The sequence below is a fragment of the Clarias gariepinus genome, chromosome 9 (genome assembly GCF_024256425.1).
Source record: "Clarias gariepinus isolate MV-2021 ecotype Netherlands chromosome 9, CGAR_prim_01v2, whole genome shotgun sequence".
NCBI classification, from domain to species: domain Eukaryota; kingdom Metazoa; phylum Chordata; class Actinopteri; order Siluriformes; family Clariidae; genus Clarias; species Clarias gariepinus.
In genome coordinates this window covers 31315749-31335000 of record NC_071108.1, presented here as the reverse complement: position 1 = coordinate 31335000, position 19252 = coordinate 31315749, and the positions used below count along the sequence as shown (strand labels likewise).

Here is a 19252-nt window from a genome sequence, read left to right as displayed (position 1 = left end):
GCTAACCATTACGTCTGCATTCAGGTTTTATTTCACAATATACAGTTTCACCAAATAGCAAACTGGTTCTCTTTCATCTCATCTCATCCCCCCTAAAACTTTTTGGTACTGCGGTTTGAACCTAGGACCTTCCGGTCAGTAGTCCAACATCTTAACGCCCAAGCTACCCCTGCCTGCAGTGTCCAGTTAAAAGAGAAAATAATAAAAAATGGGCCCCTGTTCTGTTTCTCTCTTGCCAGAGAGTCACGAACTGAGGGTTCTTGTGTCCGAAGCAGTTGATGGCTTGAGGATAGATCCGCCATGTGATATTTACAGTATAGAGCTCCGGTCAAGGGTGAAGAGCAACTTTAGAAGCTTGAAGGTATTTGTGCTTTTTTGTGCTATTTGTATTTTTATTTTTTCATTTTAGTTTTAGTTTTTACAACCTCAACCAACCAGCACTCCATTACACAGGCAATAATAAAACATCTTTCTGTTATAGCAAAAGAAAGACATGATCGTGAATGATTTTGCACTAACACACCTAAAGAGTTTCATACAACAGCAATTTGCCACCAATTACTATTTTGATTTGTTGAAGAATGGCACCTCGGATTTAAATAATAAATAAATAAATAAATAAATAAATAAATGAAATAATGGTGCATTTAATAATATGGAACATTTTGGACAGTTTTTTATTACCTACATTATAAAAGCTAATGTTATTTTTTTGGACTTTAATAGAACAAAAAAAAAAGGCAGCACGTTTTGTTATATCTGTCATATGGTCTATCTTCCTCGATAGAATCTGCACTGTACCCCGATATCACTTTTACTATTACTATATAATAATAATAATAATAATAATAATAATAATTTATACTGAAAATTTGCACATTTAATCTCTTTTTTATTATTATTTTTTTTTTCATATATCATCATCTGCAATACTGTATTTATTTATATAAGTTATAATTACATTCTGAAGACTTCTTTTATAAATGTTATATATTTAACATTTTATTTACAATAATTCAGACATCCAAACATTCAGGACATTCACGATTAGTGATACATTTTATCATTTTGATTCATTCATATCTCTTACACATTTTGTACACATTTCCATTATTTTCTTTTGATCCCGCTTGCAACAGTGACAATTGAATTTAATTGAATATTAACATTTATTTACAGAAAACCTCAGCATATCAACAATAAAAAAAATCGATTCATTATCCGTCTTAGATCAAGTAAAGCATCTGCCATACAAGTCCATGTGAATTAGCTGTTGCTATAGAAACGATAATGCAATGCATTAGAGTGCATTAATATCAATTTGCAATTAGATTGGAACGACTGTCAGAGCAGTGAAGTCAATAAAGAAAGTATCCACTAATCCTTCTTTGTGACAAGCAAAGAATTTCTAATCAACTTATGTTCAATGGCTGTCACATTCACCATTATTCATCAGGCTGACATGTTCGAAATCTGAAACCGATTCCAATGAAAAAAAATAAAAAATTAGGACAGGATCCACAGCACTTCAAGTCAGTTCCTTTCCCAGAAGTTGGACTTTGACATAGAAGAGAAAGCATACTGTAATTATCACAACATTCTTCCAGGTAAAAGATTCACATAGTGGCTCAGGTCTGATTTACTGTGTCGTGAGCATCTGAAGAATACAATCCTGAAAGGAACCTTGCTATGTGAGCTATCTATATAAACACTACACTGCTGCGCTGGAGATATTTCAGAAGATTTGGGCTTTGACTGACTGCAGGGGTCTGAGCTGTTATCAGGCGTGATGCCGTGTTTTGTTCGCTCGCTGGTGAGATTTGGTCTCCCGTGGCATTCTATTTCACCCAGTGAAAAGCAACACACACTCTCTCTCTCTCTCTCTCTCTCTCTGGCGTGTCAATGGAGCGACAAGAGATTTAATATGCATGCCGTGATTGGCAGGTGAGAACAGTGGGGGGGGGGGATCGCACAGATTTGGGTGGGGTTGGATGCATAATAGCGAAGCTTAAAGCAGACTGAAACAACAAAATGATGGCCGACTTGCAGTTGTGCTTACAAGAAGAATGAAATATGTTTCATGTGATTACATGTAAAAAAAAAAAAAAAAAGACGTAGAAAAACATTCTACCATGTTACTACCTGAAACTGCACATGCAAATCTTTTTCATTCAGTTTCATTTATTCTCTATACCCCTTGTACAGGGTCATGAGTGGCCTGAAGCCTCTTTCAGGGATTCGGAGAAGGAGACAGGGCACATCCTGGGTAGTGTGCCAATCCATTGGAGGGCGCACCAGCACACACACTGTGCAATTCGGAAATGCCTTTTAGCCTAATTTGCATGTTTTTAAGTACCCCTAGGAAACCCAAGTACTGTAGAACATGCAAACTCTACTGTATGTATGATCCCAGGCCCAATGCAGGAATCAAACCCTGATCCTGAAGGTGCGAGGTCACTGTGCTACCCACTACGCCACCGTTCCACCTACATTAAAATCGCATACACACACTACACATCCTCTTATCTCCACCTTTTCTGTTTTTCACATGATCCATGTATGTTCACATTTGATTCAGATGCATATGTTTATCATTGAATATTTAGGATTATGTTCATGTTAAGTGCTGGTAGCCTGGAGATTTACATTTACACGCTGGGCAGACACCCTTATCCGGAGCGACTTACATTTTTATCTCAGTATACATCTGAGCAGTTGAGGTTTAAGGACCTCGCTCAAGACCCAACAAGGGGAACTTGGTTGTTGTGGGGTTTGGAACCTAGCACCTTCCAAACCATAGTTCAATGCCCTAACCATTGAGCAACCTAGACTGTCGAACTAGACTGCATGTTTCTGGCTGTGGGAAGGAACAGGAGTACTGTGAGGAAACCTTCTCTAAAGGCACTTTGCGACAATGACCATTGTTAAAGTGCTATATGAATAAATTCATTAAAAAGTGCTTATATAAATAAATAAAATTGAAACCCATCAGGGTGGCACCGTGGCTTAAAGCTTAGCGCTGTTGCCTTGCACCTGCAGGGTTTGGGTTTGATTCCAGCCTTTACTGCATAGAGTTTGCATGTTCTCTCCGTGCTTGGTGGGTTTCCTCCCACAGTCCATTACAGTAGATTAGGCTAATTGGCCATAGTGTGTGTGAGTGCCCTGCAATGGTTCGGCATGTTTAGGGTGTGCCCTGCCTCGCGCCATAAGTTTTCTGGGATAGGTTCCAGGCCCTTCGCAACCTCTGTACACAGGATTAAGAGGTATAGAGTGAGTGTTTAAACCCACCAAGCATGGGCAGAACATAAAAGCTCCATTTTAAAAAGTTTGATTAATCACTTAACACATTTCGTGTGAGGACTTTGTATGTAACTTTGACGCTATAAAACCATACAATAAGACTTTTTTGTGTTTCTATTCAGAAAAAAAGAAAGTTAATGAAAATAAGCAAAAATGAACTGTAATAATGAGTCAAAATTCAACCACGATCAACCTTGTGATGCCAGAAATATTTAAACAATCCTCAACTATTGTGCATTCTTAGTATCCTTGAATAAAAAATAAACATCGTTCTTGTTCGTGAGTTTTTCTGAAAGCATAATTTTGAAAAATTCACTGCTTGTCCTTCATGGCCAAGCATCAATTTATGCTTTTCATCTTTTGTTGCTTGCAGAAGAATTCTGCTTTTTCTAAACCTCAGTGCTGTCACTACATCAGCCTGTTAGCAACAAGTTTTGAAAGGTTCATTGATTTACAGTAGGAATGTGCATCTGGTGTATAGCTGTAAAGAAATACACTCTGGAGTTTTTTTTTTCCCAGCATGCATCATCTGCAGTAAAAATGTTCAGAAACATTAATAATGTTCAGATACTGTACGTATCAGTCATGTTGGAACATTTGGAGGTGAGTTCTTTTTGTTTGATTTTATTATTTTTATTAGAATACTTACTGTATACAGTATTTTATTTATTTGCCGTACAGAATAATTTGTATTTCTAAGCAGCTCTGCATGTGTGGTTTTATTTCATTCTCTCACATTTCTGCCCAGTAGGTTCGATCTTCTTGCATCATTTTAGATCCCCGTTGGTGGGTTTCCTCTGGGTACTCTGGTTTTCTCCCACAGTCCAGAGACATGCAGATTAGGCTCATTGGCAATAGCCCAGTGTATGACTGCGTGTGTGAATATGGACTGGAGGTCCTACCACGGTTGTGAATAACGGGAATAAATACAATGGTAACCACCATCGGCCTCTACGGTCCATAGTTGGACAACAGAGGTCACTAGATGGATGGTGGATGACATCTACAAGGACAATTAGATCACTATGCTCTTTACACATTCCTTTTTCTTCTACAAATTTCAATTTTGTGAAGCTGCTTTGAGACAATCACCATTTATTAAAAGCAGTTAGTTACTGGGTGGACATAAAATAAGTCTGCCTCATCACCAGTCCTGTAGTATCATGACATCATTCTCATCATACAGTAGCTGGTGTCTGTCTTTACCTTACAGGTGAGGTAATAAGGCCACATTAATTCCAGACCACATCTCAAGCAGTCTAAGTGATGCAATTAAGCAACAAAAATGCAGTTAAGTCCATTAAGACCTGCACTTACTCCTGTCCACTTTTAATCAGATCACCTGAGACAGATGTTAAGGCAATGTCTGGATGAGCCAACGTCTAAAAGCTATCCTTTGTTTGAATGGAATCATTATGTAAATGCAAATCAGAAGGTTTTTGGACTGGAACGACTAATCATGTCAGATTAAACTTAAGTTTAGACTTCATAGACATATTGATTAGATTCATACAAAGAATCAGACAAGATCATTCAAAGGAGTCATTCATGTTTTAACACTGTAGTGTTCACTGTAAACGAGGGCCATAATACTGTACATTGCACCAAAACTCTAGGATCCTTTCACAAAATGTTCGCATTCAAAAGCGAAGGCATGACCGATGCCCGAGCCAGAACCAGAAGAAAGCTTTGAGTTTCCACTTTTTATATTTTATTATAAGCCATGCAATTTATTATCGAGCATATACTGTATATCTCAGTTTTTTCTTTTTTATACACATAATAATGTGTTGGTAAGAAATGATTTCACATTGCAGATTTTATTGGACCTGAAAAGCATTTATTACACGCACACTACGATGTATAAAATATTTACAATATACAAGCGGTGTTAAAGTCAAACAGGGATTTGCGATTAAATTTATGGTGAATGATGGTGTAAAAGTGATCGACGTTTACACAAGACTTCCAGCACTGTGCGCTGAGACTCGTAGCCGCAGTAAAACGGCGCAAACGTTTTAAACAGGCAGTACATCCATGAACAACGAACCCAGCCGAGGTGGCTCGGAGCACACTGCAGTCCCTCCTGTAAACACTCAGCGAGTCAAACACCTGGTCCATGAAGTTAAAACAGATAACTTGCACAAGAGATGCATCCGCCCGTGGGAACTGTACAACCATCATTCACCAACACCACTTGCACATTACTGGACCTCACCACATCCCATGTACAGTCCTAACCTTGCTCAAAGCTATTTCTACTGTATATGATTAAGTTATTAAAGGAGTTCCTGGGAGGCCAGTGTTTCAGACTTGAAGCAGGCAGTCTGATCATGTATCTGACTGATAACTATGTTCCGTTATTCTGCGCAATCAAAAGTCCTGGTTTGCCCAAACACTTGGCCTACCTTACAATTTTAGTATTTACTTTGATCTTTTATAAAAAATAAAAAAAAAACAGAAAACACATATACCACAGAAAGTGGAGTTGTTACAGGTATCTAGCCCACTGAAGCTTTGTGAAATGGAGTTGGGGATTTCTTGGCAGGTGTATCCGTGTTTTTTTTCCCCCAGTTTTTTTGTGGTCGTGTCAACCCGCAGGGAGTTTCTGGGCTGCCAATGCTGCATAACTTTTACTCCAACATCCACTCAAATGTGTAGTTATGACTACAGCTACAAACAGAGCAAAAATACTGTACATCAATTCTTACAATACTGATTAAGTCATGCGGCAGAACATTAAACACTCAGCATAAATTTGAAACTTTGACTGTTCCTCAAAATTCTTATACTCATTGCGCAGAACAAGCACAATAGCCACAATAGCTAACTTGATAACCAAGCACCAATCTAACTTCACAATAGCATCACATACGGCTTGAGGATCTATCGTTGCATCAGGAATGGTCGGAATCGATCCACTGTTAAGTCTCAGCCTTGAAGAAAATCCAGCTTTAAACCGTCTCTTGTTGATAAAACAGTCCAAAATGGAACGAGTAGAACAAATGTACAAGTCTTTGGGGAAATGTCTCAGAACAGTTCCACTATAAATACATACAGTATAACAACCATTTTACTCTTTTTCTGAAATTGTGAGTTAAAAATGAGTTTGCTCCAGAGGTTTTTATTTTGTTGTTTTTAATGTAGGCTTCAATGGAGAGTTATACACCAATCCATCATAACATTATGACCACGCGCTTAATATTGAGTAGGTCCACCACATGGTTCCTTGTGCAACCAAAACAGCAACAACCTGTGTGTTCGGAGACCTTTAGATGGAGACCAGCATTAACTTTTTCATCAATTCGAGATACAGTTGCTTGCATAATAATTATTTTTTTTTCATTTAAAAAGATTTAGTTTGCATTGCATACATGATGTGAGAATGCATTTTGTTTAAGACAGGATTTTGAGAGCACTAAGCCATTACTAAATAAACACTTATGTACAATTGTTGTAGATGGTTTAGTTCCCTCAGCTGAACCTCCTCCTTTAAAACGCACTAGTCCTTACTCTTACAAATAACATGAAGAAAGCAGAAGGCTCTGGGGAAAGTGATGAGACATAATAACTGTGTGGTCAAAGCAGAAGTTTTGAACACATGAGAAACAAATTGGCTGTTTTTACGTCTCTGCTGTCAGTCATGTTCCAGACAGAACCATATATTTAGAGCTCAAAAACACAACCATGACACATTCGATTGCACAAAGGCAGTGCCACCTGCTTCTATTGTTGTAGGGAATAAAGCCAAAAGAAATGAAACATTTATAAATATAGAAGATTTTTTTTCCCTGATTTTTTTCTGATTTGCTTTTGCAAAAAGATGCAAAATTAGATGTCTTTCTCCTGAATATCCATATGCAGTTATGATAATGATGTTGATTTTTTCTTATTAGTTATAATAATAATAATAATTATTATTATTATTATTATTAATATTATTATTACTATTATGAGGGGTGTTCAAGTCAACTCGGGACTTTTGATTGTCTGAAAACCCTGGCCTCCCAGGAACCCCTTTAATGCCCCAAACACATGGGAATGGCTTGGAGCGAGGTCAGGACTGTACAGTTTGATAGTTACCCCATACAGATGTGTCTCTTGCACATCATTATCCATAAATTGTCTCTTGGTGACAAGTTATCCATAGATTTTCAAGGATCAGGCGTTCACTCACTTAATGTTTATGGGATCATCATTCATGGCTGTATGGCCTTTTTAAAAATCTTTGCACAGTTAAAATGTCTTACCCAGTAAACAGTCTCTGTACTGTGCTTGAAGCCTTCTGTAAATGTAAGTCGGTTGTACACCTTCATTTACCATAAACATCATTACAAGTCCCGGTTTGACCTGAACGCTATTATTATTATTATATCATTATTTATAAGTAGTAGTTGTGGCGGCACTGTGGCTTTAAGGTCAGCACCTCCAGGGTCCAGATTTGGTCCAACCACAGTCATAAAATGGGAATAAGTACAACGCTCAAGTTTTACAATGTAAATAAAACATTAAATATACATTTAAACTATAGCTGTATGCAAAAAAATTAATAAATAAATATGTAAAAAATAACTTTAAAAGAATCTACATAAAATCTACTATTTATACTAACTGTGACGAGAAAAAAAAATTATAACCTTTTTTATATATTTTAAATGTTACAATATGTATTATATTATAATATAATAATTTTACAATAATCAAAATAATGCTATTTAAAATTAACATGTAAAGATGTATTATTCATAAGGTGATTAATAAAAGCTAACCATGAAATCATATTGCGTTGAATTGTTGTGTTTATAGTTTTATAACTGTGTTATAATGGCATTATTACTGCTCCAGAGACTGAGATAAACATCACAGTGCTTGTTTACTCATCTGATCCATTATTTTTCATTGGGGGAAAAAGCTGATGAAGCTCTAACGGGCTATGCTCAGGTCATTCATGTTTTAACTGGGATTAAACTCGATCTCTGGCTGTTTCTTGGTCTCTTCTGCTTCCCTAATGCAATAAATTTTAACATCAGTTAGAAAGCATATTCTTTCAGCATTTTTATTGTTATAGGTATAATAAAACCAGCTATTATTATTATCATGAATTGAAGGTTTGTTGTTTCTTTGCACGCTTTCTATTGAGCCGAACAAAGCGTTATGAAGAAAACCGCAGCCACAGGGGCCAAATAGTCAACATTCAGCAGAAATAAATGAAATAAAAGAAAAGCAAGCAGTTTCAGGCTACCAGTCTAGAAGAAAGAAGAGAATGGCGTGATCTTGTTCTTGGCTGTAATTTCTATTGTGTCTCACCGGGCCAATATAAACAATATCCTGAAGCTAAAGCTGTTTATGCAAATTTCCGACACAAGTTTGAGGTGCACAGGAGGAAATCAGTTTAATGAACAAATCCCTGTGCTATGCTTTCTTTAATTAGTGTGTATGCAGTGATTAGCCTGCACAAGCACACATTAATTAGAACCCTTGTTGCCTTTAAAGAAAGCATAGCACAGGCATTTGTTCTTTAAACAACGGAACACCGAGTTTTGTTGCAGAATTTTTTTTTATCTCTAAATCTGTAAAATGACGTTTATTTACCTTTAATATTTAATACATTTGCAAATAAAGGTGTGATGTACATACTAAAATATGCCAGGAGCAGAGTTAATTCAATACGTTTTAGTAGTTTATAATTACTGTAGGTTTAATAGTTTACAATTTTTCCTCCGACTGGTACAAAGCACTGATACTGGAGACTCCTTACATAAACATGGACATATCAAGAGATGGCACCCATTGTGTAATTTGTCACATCTCCAGTAGCCCTGTTCAATAATCAGTAAATTCAAATTCAAATTTTATTTGTCACATACACAGTCATACACAGTACGATATGCAGTGAAATGCTTAGACAACTGCTCGTGACCTAAGAATATGAATAGGAAATAAATATGAAAATTAAAATAAAGGGTAAGTTTAACTAGAGAAGAATAAAATAAAAATAAAAATATACAAATAAAAGTAAAAAAAAAATCTGTACACAAAATACACAATATAGAAAATATATGGAAAATATATGAAAAAATGTAAAACAATAAGAGCAGCCGAATAAATGGTAATAAAAAAATGGTTATGTCCATGGTTGTGCAATCCACATATTAAAAGTGACTTGTGCAGTGCAAATATGCTTAAAGTGATTTGTGCTGGAGTGATTTGATGTGATTTGATTTGATGACCACGAAGTGTAGTTGTGCAGTGGCCAATAGTGTAAACAAATGTCCAGAATTTGTACTACAGCAGGTAAAGCTGTGCGTTTAAATCATTTAGGCAATTTCATTGATGTTTATATTTTTAAATTCCCTGAAAATATACTCCAGCTTTTGCAGTCTTTTTAATAAAGTACATTACTTGCAAAATACCCTCTTTTGTTAGATTATTGCCTTTGCTTCTTTTGATTTTTATGGTCAGTTGGTGCAACATCACCACCTACTGGACTGGAGCGTGGAGCAGAAGATCACTTTGTTTTTTTTTTTTAAAGATGTGACTTTAAAAACAAAAAAAAAAGACAAAGCAGGTTTGACAGCCATTTACTATTTCCTACTATTTTTTAGTAGTTTTTAAAATTTTCATTTGCTAAGCTATTGAATTAAATAGAAAATTGTAACGCCCAAAAATCTAATTGATTCTGCAGTTACCATTATAGTTGTTTATGTATGACTGACACAGTCTGACAGTCTCTAAATATTCTTACTGTTCTTACATGACACACCAGTTTTCAGAAGGAAACAAAAACACCTAATGTACCGTAGCTCCTGGCTTTTGTAAAAACTAGAAAGGAGCAAGTGTGACAAAGTTACCTGTCGTATTCTCCAGCACACTCAGTAAAACCTAACAGCTGTTTTTTCATTACAGTACTGTGCGAAGTTCTTGTGTACATAATAAAAAATGCCGTTATCAGGAATGGTTTTGAAAAGATTTTTACATAAAAGAAAATCAAGGTCACTAAACTGTTACGATGGGACGTATAAACATGCACCAAATGTTAATGTATGTTGTTAAGCGTGGGAACCCCAACGCAGGACTAACTGTAAAAGGGAGTGTTGGGCCGTGGAGTGTTTATTATGGCAGGGAATAATCGGTTTGTGTGAGCACTATGCAGTACTAAGATAAGGGCGCTTGTACGCCTCTTTTATTATTATTTTTTATTATATATTACATACACACAGATCTGCAGGGACACAGGTTTTCTTCCATTGCTGTATATACAGTATGAGGGAGAATCAAAAAGTTATTCCAGTAACCATAAAATATTACCACTATTATCACTTTTTCACATGGACCTCCTGCAAGTATGCACTTTGTGTATCGTTCCCCTACCTTTTTCATAATTCGTAAGGAAACGCATTTTTTCAGCTGCTCCTGAATCCAGGTCTGCGCCATTTCCTTATCCTCACCATCAGAGGTGAACCTGCGACCACGTAGAACCTTTTAAAATAGATCAAAGACCCGATAGTCTCATGGTGCCAGCTCAGGGCTGTAAGGAGTGTAATGTGGGAGACGATCAAACCGAGGCTGGTGCGGTGCCACCACTGGGGATTTGGATTCTCACGGCACAGCAAGATCAACTTTCCTCTTCTTTTTGCTGTTTTTCTCCAAGCTTAGCACAGCAGTGGTCAATAAAATAGTACCCTTACATGTCACGAAAGAAGGTCATCATGAGGAGGGCTGTCGGTTAAATTTCTTCTTCACCGGAGAAGACCGGTCTTTCTGCTGCATGATTGTCTCTTTGTTTTCCAGCTCACAGTGACTATGTAATGTTCAAACACTGCCTTTACTTTTTGTATTTTACGGAATAAGGAATGAGAAGGAACAGATGGCTTATTTAGATACTGATGCATTTTTTTTAAACACATAAGGATCCCATTACAAAAGAGAGAAGTATGCTAGATGGCTAACATTTCCTGCTGTTAAACTTTAATATATTCCCTGTATACAACATCACAATTTAAAACAATACAAGCTTTTTTTTTTAATAGATTCCGTGTGCCTTAGTTTGAAACTGTGTTCAACGTATTGCATGTCAGTGCTGCTCCACCGAGGCACCGTAGCCTTCCCATCAGACGGCTTCTAAAAATAGGTAAATCCCCCTCTCCTCTCCTTCCTTCCTCTTTCTCTTTCACCCTCTTCCCCTCTGTTAACCCTTTCTCTTTCCCCGTCCTTCAGGGATAATATGGATCCACTTGGTTTTGCCCTCTTGTCTCACTTGGTATTAAATTTGGTACAAATTCATTGTGCTTTAATCTTTCTGAGGAGCATTTCTGTTCTCAGTTGAAGGCTCGTACAGTGGCTACTCATCTTGCTTCATTCATAAGTAACAGAGCTTCAGATGCATGATTAAATTCAGGTCTGCCAATCCATTACGTTTTAATTCTAGCATAAAAATTATAATGAAATGCATTGTGTACAAATGTTTTTTACGTCTTTCTTTATTACGAGGCTTCACATTCACAGCCTTGAAATGTGTGGATTTGTATATTATAAAAAGGGATCATCTGATCATTTTGATTTATACATATTTCCTTGGCAACATGTTGACTTAAAGTTTAGCACTGTTGCCTTGCACCTCTAGGTTCCATTTTCGATTCCCACCTCAGGTCTGTGTGCATGTTCTCCTCGTGCTTGGTGGGTTTCCTCTGGGTACTCCGGTTTCCTCCTACAGTCCAAAGACATGCAGATTTCGCTGATTGGTGTTGCCAAATTTCCTGGTGTAAGTGTGTGTATGTGTGTGACCTGCAGTGTATTGGCACCCCATCCTGGGTGTACCTAGCTTTGTGCCCTAAGTCTTCTGGGATAAGCTCCAGGCCCCCCGCGAACCTGTATAGACTTACACTTCAATGAGTTTTTGGAAACCTGACCATTGTAATTATAGGTGTCTGTTTCAAAATCATGGACGTTAACACACAGTTGGTCTTTCCTTCATTTTACGATAACCTCCACTCTTCTACTGTAGGAAGGTTTTCCAGTGGATTTTAGGAGTCTGGATGTGGGAATTTGTGTTCATTCAGCCACTGGAGCATTACTGATGTCAGGCGGTAATCATGGTCTAGAAGGCTTGTGACACAGTCATTGTTCCAGTTCATCCCAAAGGTATTCATTAGGGTTTTTGTGCAAGACACTAAAGTTCCTCCTGGAACTCACTTTGTGCACAGGGGCATTGTCATGCTGAGACAGGTTTGCAGCTCTTAGTTCTAATATTGACCAGCCATCATTTTTTCATATTTTGCTCCCAAGAGCCAGGCTTGCTGGTATTTTATTGTAGTCTTAAGGAATAGTACTCCTGGCCTCCTGCAGGACATTTTGGCCTGAATTTTTGGCAAATTTTGCACTTGGCACTTGAGCAGTTTCAGAGGAAAGTTTTTGTTTGTTAAGCCACACATTGACCCACTGTATGAATCATTCCATCACGATTCTCTTATTCCAGCATGAACCAGTGAGAAACTGGTGCAGATGATGACAGATGAACAGGCCGCTGATTAGTGTACTGGTGGTGCTGAATGATGAGTGGTTGGAACAGATGGGAGGGGAAATGAGGTTGCTGCTGAGGGTGTTACATAAACGAACATTTTTCTATTGTATCTTTAGACACTTTGCAGCCTTTCACAGTAAGATATTTGTTTCTGTTTCTTGGATTGAATCTACTTCATTTAATTAAATATGAGGGGGCTCAAAACTTCTGCAAAATACTGTATATTACCATTTGAGAGACATTTTTTAATGAAAGGTTTTCTTCATTCTTTCATTTTGGAAGGCATAAACAAGTAAGGAATAAATTATGACAGATTGTGTTCTTTTAGGAAAATAATTACCACCACAAACCTGATTAGATTCCAACAACGTAATTAAAGCATTCCGCCTTACTTCCTATCCATTTATAATGTTGTGAAACGACTGCAGGACGAGTTAGCTCCCGTTATCAGCGGTGGTAAACATTAATTCAGACTCTTAACAGGCTTTCAATTGCTCTCTGTTGAAGATAATAAGTAAAAATTGCAGCTTGTCTTACCCTGACTTTATTATGCTTTATTGTATGGTCAAGATCGGAGCTGTCGTAAGCACAAAAAGTCTTTCTCAGGATGTACAGTGGGTATATATTTTTTGCTTTACAGCCTGAAATGAAGACAGGCAGTTTTTATTTATTTTTGCAGCTGTTTTTACTAAGTGCAACTTTTAACATTCAAGTGAGAAAAAGGATCACTGAGATGGAAAAGGATCCCCCCCCCCCACCTAAAAAAAAAAAAAAAAAAAGATTAGTAAATCCAATCCGGTGAATCTACCCAACTTATCAATCGCACAAAGAGCCACTGAACACTCAACTGTGATCAGCTTTGGTAATTTTGATCAGCATGAAAATCTGGAGCATTTCAGTCCCTGGTAGTGCAACTGAAGCAAACAATAACTACGGTGGAAAGGCACGGTCAAAACAGGATAAAGTCAGGAGATGAATACAAATAACATTTCAAAGGCTTTATCATTGCCTAGAAACACAGTGATGTCTATTATTAAGAAGTAGAAGGTATTTGGTACAACCCAGACCCTCCCTGGGTCAGAACATTGCTCCAAACTGGATGAAAAGAGCCAAGAGGAAACTGGTCTGAGGGGCTCCCATGAGGCCTACAGCAACTCTGAAGCAGTTGCAGGAATTTGCAGGACAACAATATTACAAACTCTCCAGAAATGTAAAAAAAAAAAAAAAAAAAAAAAAAAAACACTCCTCAAGAAAGGCAACATGCAGTAGTCACGAGTCAGCTTTGCAAAAAATGCAGATGGTTAAATAAGACTAAAATTTTATTATTTGACCAGAACACCAAAGGTTATGTGTGGTTAGAATCCGATACAGCAACACCATTACTACAGTAATTCATGGAGGTGGCAATATCATGTTTTGGGGTGTTGCAGCAGGCACTGGAGGATAGGAGAAAAATGGGACAAAATACCATCAAATTCTAGAGGAAAATCTGTTACCCTCTGCCAGAATGTTGTCAATGGGGAGAAGGTTTACTTTTCAACATGGCAATGACCCAAAAAACACAGCAAACTGACCACACAGTGGTTGAAGGAGAAAAAAGTGAATGTCCTTGCATGACCCAGACTTAAACCTCATTGAAAATGTGTGGAATGACTTGATGACTGCAGTCCATTAACGGTCACCATCAAATTTAACTCAGCCGGAGCAGTTCTGCAAAGAAAAGTGAAGCAAATATCGCAAAGTCTAGAGGTGCAAAGCTTTGCGTGCCATTGAAAAGGTGATTAGCTTCATCTGATTGGGTTTACAAGTCATTTTTAGGATGTCCTTTTTTCAAGTCCTTTTCCAAATCAGTGATTCTGCTTTTTATTTTTTCTAACATGTCAGTGTTATATCTTTTACTTGGATTTTTAAAAGTTGCACTGAAAAATGTTGTTGGATAAAACAACATTTCTGTCTATCTTCAATACAGGCTGCAAATAAAACAATGTGAGATCTTTTTTTATACACACTCTATAGTAGTTTTAACAATATGTAGGAAAAAAATATATTAAAATATATATATTAGAATTTTATTAATCCCAGAGGGAAATTGCTTCTTCGCATATTCCAGCGTAACTGGGGTCAGAGCACAGGGTCAGCCATGATACGGCACCCATGGAGCAGTTAGGGTTAAGGACCTTGCTCAAGGGCCCAACAGTGGAAACCTGGTGGAGCTGGGGATCGAACCGCCGATCTTCTGATCAGTAACTCAGTGCCTTAACCCTTTGGGCCACCACTGCCTATATGACTACCTACCACTGCCTATATTGCTAATAAAGATGCCAAAGATGAAGCCATGAAGCCCAAGGAACACACCAGACAAGGCAGAGATAAAGTTGTGGAGAATTTTAAAGGTGGTAGATTAGGTTATAACAAATATCCAAAGCTCAGAACGTTTCATAAAGCACTGTTCAATTTATCAGCTGGAAATGGAAAGAATATGGCACATCCACAGCATTAATCAGAGAAGCAGCTAAGAGGCCCATGATATTGTAACTCTGAAGGAGGTGCAGAGATCCACAGCTCGGGTGGGAGAATCCGTCCATGGGACAACTATTAGTCGTGCACTCCACAAATCTGGCCTTTAAACCAAGAAAGGCAAGTGGCAAGAAGAAGGTCTTTGTAGAATGGAAGCTATAAGCAGTCCCATTTGAAGTTTGCAAAAAAAGCGTTGGGGAAGAAACAGTAAGCATCTGGAAGAAGGTGATCTCAGATGAGGGAGTCAGATCAAGCTAAAAGGCCTAAATGCAAAAGGCTGTGAGTGGCAGAAAACTAACACTGTACATGGTGGTGGCAGCATCATCTTGTGAATCAGCTTGTCTTCAGCAGGGAAGCTGGTCAGAGTTGATGCGAAAGACAATTATGAAGACAAATACAGGATAATTTTAGAAGAAAACCTGTTAGTGTTTCGAGACTGGGGTGGTGACTGGGGTTGGTTCCACTTTTCCATGAAGGTGGTCCTGTCCTCGACTGATGCAGACAGCTGTTCTCTGAGGACCTGTGACTTCAGTCGCTCAATAGTTCAGGACTGGAATTTCTCACAGTCTACCTGAGCCTCCAGGAACAAACTGGACTTTAATCTTACACATCTCCTCTTATACTGAACTTCCAGTCTCGCATATTATTATGCACATCAATCCCTGCTATCTTTTTTCACCCAGATGAGGATGGGTTCCCTGTTGAGTCTGGTTCCTCTCAAGGTCTTCCTATTACCATCTCAGGGAGTTTTTCCTTGCCACTGTCGCCGTCGTCCTAGGCTTGCTCATCAGGGACAATCAGTGACAATCATATCATTTTGATTCATACACATTCACATTTCATACAAACTTAGTTCTTTTGATTGTGTAAAGCTGCTTTGTGATGATGTAAATCGTTAAAAGCGCTATACAAATAAAATTGAATTGAATTGACATGAAGATTCCCCTTCCAGCAGGATAATGTGCAAAGATATGCAAAGCTGGCCGATGTTATTGCAGCGAAACATGGTTCTATAAAGTATTGACTCAGGGGGGCTAAATACAAATGTACTTTTCAGACATTTATTTGTTGGTCTATCACATAAAATTCCAATAAAATACATTTTTGTTTGTGGTTGTGGAAAAGATCGAGAGTTATACAAGGATTTATATCAAACACAGAGTAAAATTATATATATATATAAATTAAACCACTTCATTGGAGCAGCACTCAGATAGACTCTCTCGCTCTCAAAAACATATTTTTTGTGTGCGAAGAGTCCAATCAGATGAGTGCTTGCACCCCCTCTATTTCTTAAACAACACCACATTATCAGGAAACACTTCCCCAGTCTCTCCATTCCTCCCAAAGTAAAAAAAAAAAAAAACTCAGCTCTTTTTATATTGCCGTCACAAAAGCCTCTCAGTTCGACAAAACCTTTCCATCAAGCTTGACTCATTATTGCCACTACATGACAGTCCACCAGCACCAATCAATTGTTCAGTTGACTTAGCAGACCACATCACATTGATTTTGTCTGTTCAACATCAGATCACACTGTATCACAAAATGCTGCACAACATATTGCACAGGCTCCTGCCATCTCAAAGCATTACAATAAAAATTGTAACTAATTGTTACCACTGCACATGGTATCACTAGGAACATTGGCTTGCTTTAAATGGTAGATACTTCGCATGTTATACATGTATTTTCACATTTTTATTTTTCCAACATGTGACTTTTTCACCTAATTTGTTGTGATTCTTACATTATTTATGTAGTTTCATATGATTTTGTTTGACATTTTCCTTTTTTGCATGTGTCTTTGTTTATCCACATGGGATACCAATACCGATCTACTCATACACGTTCAAGTTAAACCGGTACTTGTAATGGAATTGTGGGGAATGAAGGTGTAAAACGTATCAATGTTTACAGAAAACTTCCAGCACAGAACGTGATGGGACTCTTAGCCACGGTAAAGTATTTAAAGTGTGCAAACATATTAAATAAGACTGTACATCTGTGAATGATGATCCTGGCCGAGGTGGTTTGGAGCTCAGTCGTTTCCTTGAACATTTAAGGGGTGAAATGCTCAATCCTTAAAAAATGTACACATAATCATTCATAAACACAACTAACACATTACAGGAACTCGTCTGGGATTTAGTGCTACATCCCCAGTACAGCTCTGACCTCGCTCCAAGCCATTTCCACATGTTTGTACAATTAAAGGAGTTCCTGGGAGGCCAGTGTTCCGATCATGACTCTGACATACCGAGTAAACTTTTTACCTTGATGGTATCCAAGCACTAGTGAAACATATATATATTGTTATATATATATATATATATATATATATATATATATATATATATATATATATATATATATATATATATAAGCGAGCGTTTAATCTCGTAACTGTGTTCTGATATTCTGCATAATCAAAAGTCCCAGTTTGACTTGAATGCCACAAGATTTTTTTTTTCTTTTGCAATTTCGTGGACACAATTGCTTTTGGTTAACATGTTTAATTGCCACATGTGTTTCACATTTAATGATGTTTACTTCTAATTTCAAAAGATAACATGTTGCCAGTATGTTCAAAAAATTATCATCATGCGCACATATGTACAGTACAGGAAAATCAGGCTTCTAGTTCGACTTTGTGACTCTTTTTTCTCCATCAATTTTAAATCACGTTTCTTTAAAATTGGCTAAATTGTCCACTCAGAGCCCTTGGAGCAATTCCATCTTTCCTTTATGGCAGCCCTGTTCCAGTCGATAATCTAAAAAGCTTCAGGTCTATGGATGTTACGCAGAACCTCTCCTCCCCTGTCTGCCACCGCTGGTTTCACGAAGTTCTTTATACTTGCAAATCGAGTAATCAATACCATTTCACCTACCCACATGGAGCCTATTTTCATCATGATCTGTACAGTCTGAGAACTGTACCTGCTGAGACCTGGAGGAATCTCTTGTGGTTCTGAGATGGTGGAACAAACTGCTTCACTTCCTCTGTTGTAGCTCATCAGAGTATTGGAAATCAAATGTATGAAAGTATTTAAGTATTTTCGTGGATACCTGTAGATCAGACATATCTCTCTCTCTCTCTCTCTCTCTCTCTCTCTCTCATATTGATGCATTATCTGAAATAACATACCTGATACAAAAAGGAGGTGGATTATTTTTTTCTCTTTGTTTTTCCTACGCTCTCTCTCCTTCAGTCAAACACCTTTTCCATCCCTTCAACTCATTGATTCTTTCCTATAATAGTATGCTTTCAAGAACTAGTTTTCTACGAAGACGTGAACGAGAGGAGAACTCTTCTTACCTGCTGGAGAAGTTGTTCACTTTATAGTCATTTCCCACAAGATCTCCCTAAATGCAAGTTTCTATTTCAGTCCGCACTTTTCCTGCAGGTGATCTTCACGCGATCCCGTCCCGAAGCTCACACTTTTTTTAAAACCTTAAACCTGCAGATCTTTTTTTCCCCCCACCCTTGTTCTTCTTCCTTTTCCCTTCCTCTGTGCTGTGATTCCCGTCTCTGCTTCCATCTCCGGTCGTCCAAGCAACAGCTTTGCAGCGTGTAAGAATGTGCTCCTCAAGCTCTCTCCGTGTGTGGGGTAATGTGTGTGCTCTCTCTCTCTCCCTCTCTCTCTCACACTCTGTCTCTCAGTTCCTTTTTCTGTCTCTCACTGGCTTGTTCAAGCTCCTATCCAGGCATCCAGACTACCTGCATCTGATGGGAGGAGAAAAGAAATAGACACACTCTAAACACAGGAAGAGGATGTATCCCATCGTCAAGCTTCCACATCTCTGTGTGCAAACTGAATCTTTTGTATTTACTTGACATTTGGTTGAAATGTTCTGATGGGTTTTAGGCTTTTACAATTGGATATGTTTGGTACCCCCCTTCTTTATAGAAAA

At 37.8% G+C, this 19252-nt stretch overlaps 1 protein-coding gene across 1 annotated transcript in view; it reads right to left on the bottom strand.

The window, feature by feature from the left end:
• Window positions 1-18963, bottom strand: part of disp3 (dispatched RND transporter family member 3) — a 50440-nt gene extending 31477 nt beyond the window's left edge. The window contains exon 1 of the mRNA XM_053504209.1: window positions 18657-18963. The gene's annotated coding sequence lies outside the window, so the exon portion shown is untranslated. The remainder of the gene's footprint in view (window positions 1-18656) is intronic.
• Window positions 18964-19252: the final 289 nt, after the last annotated feature.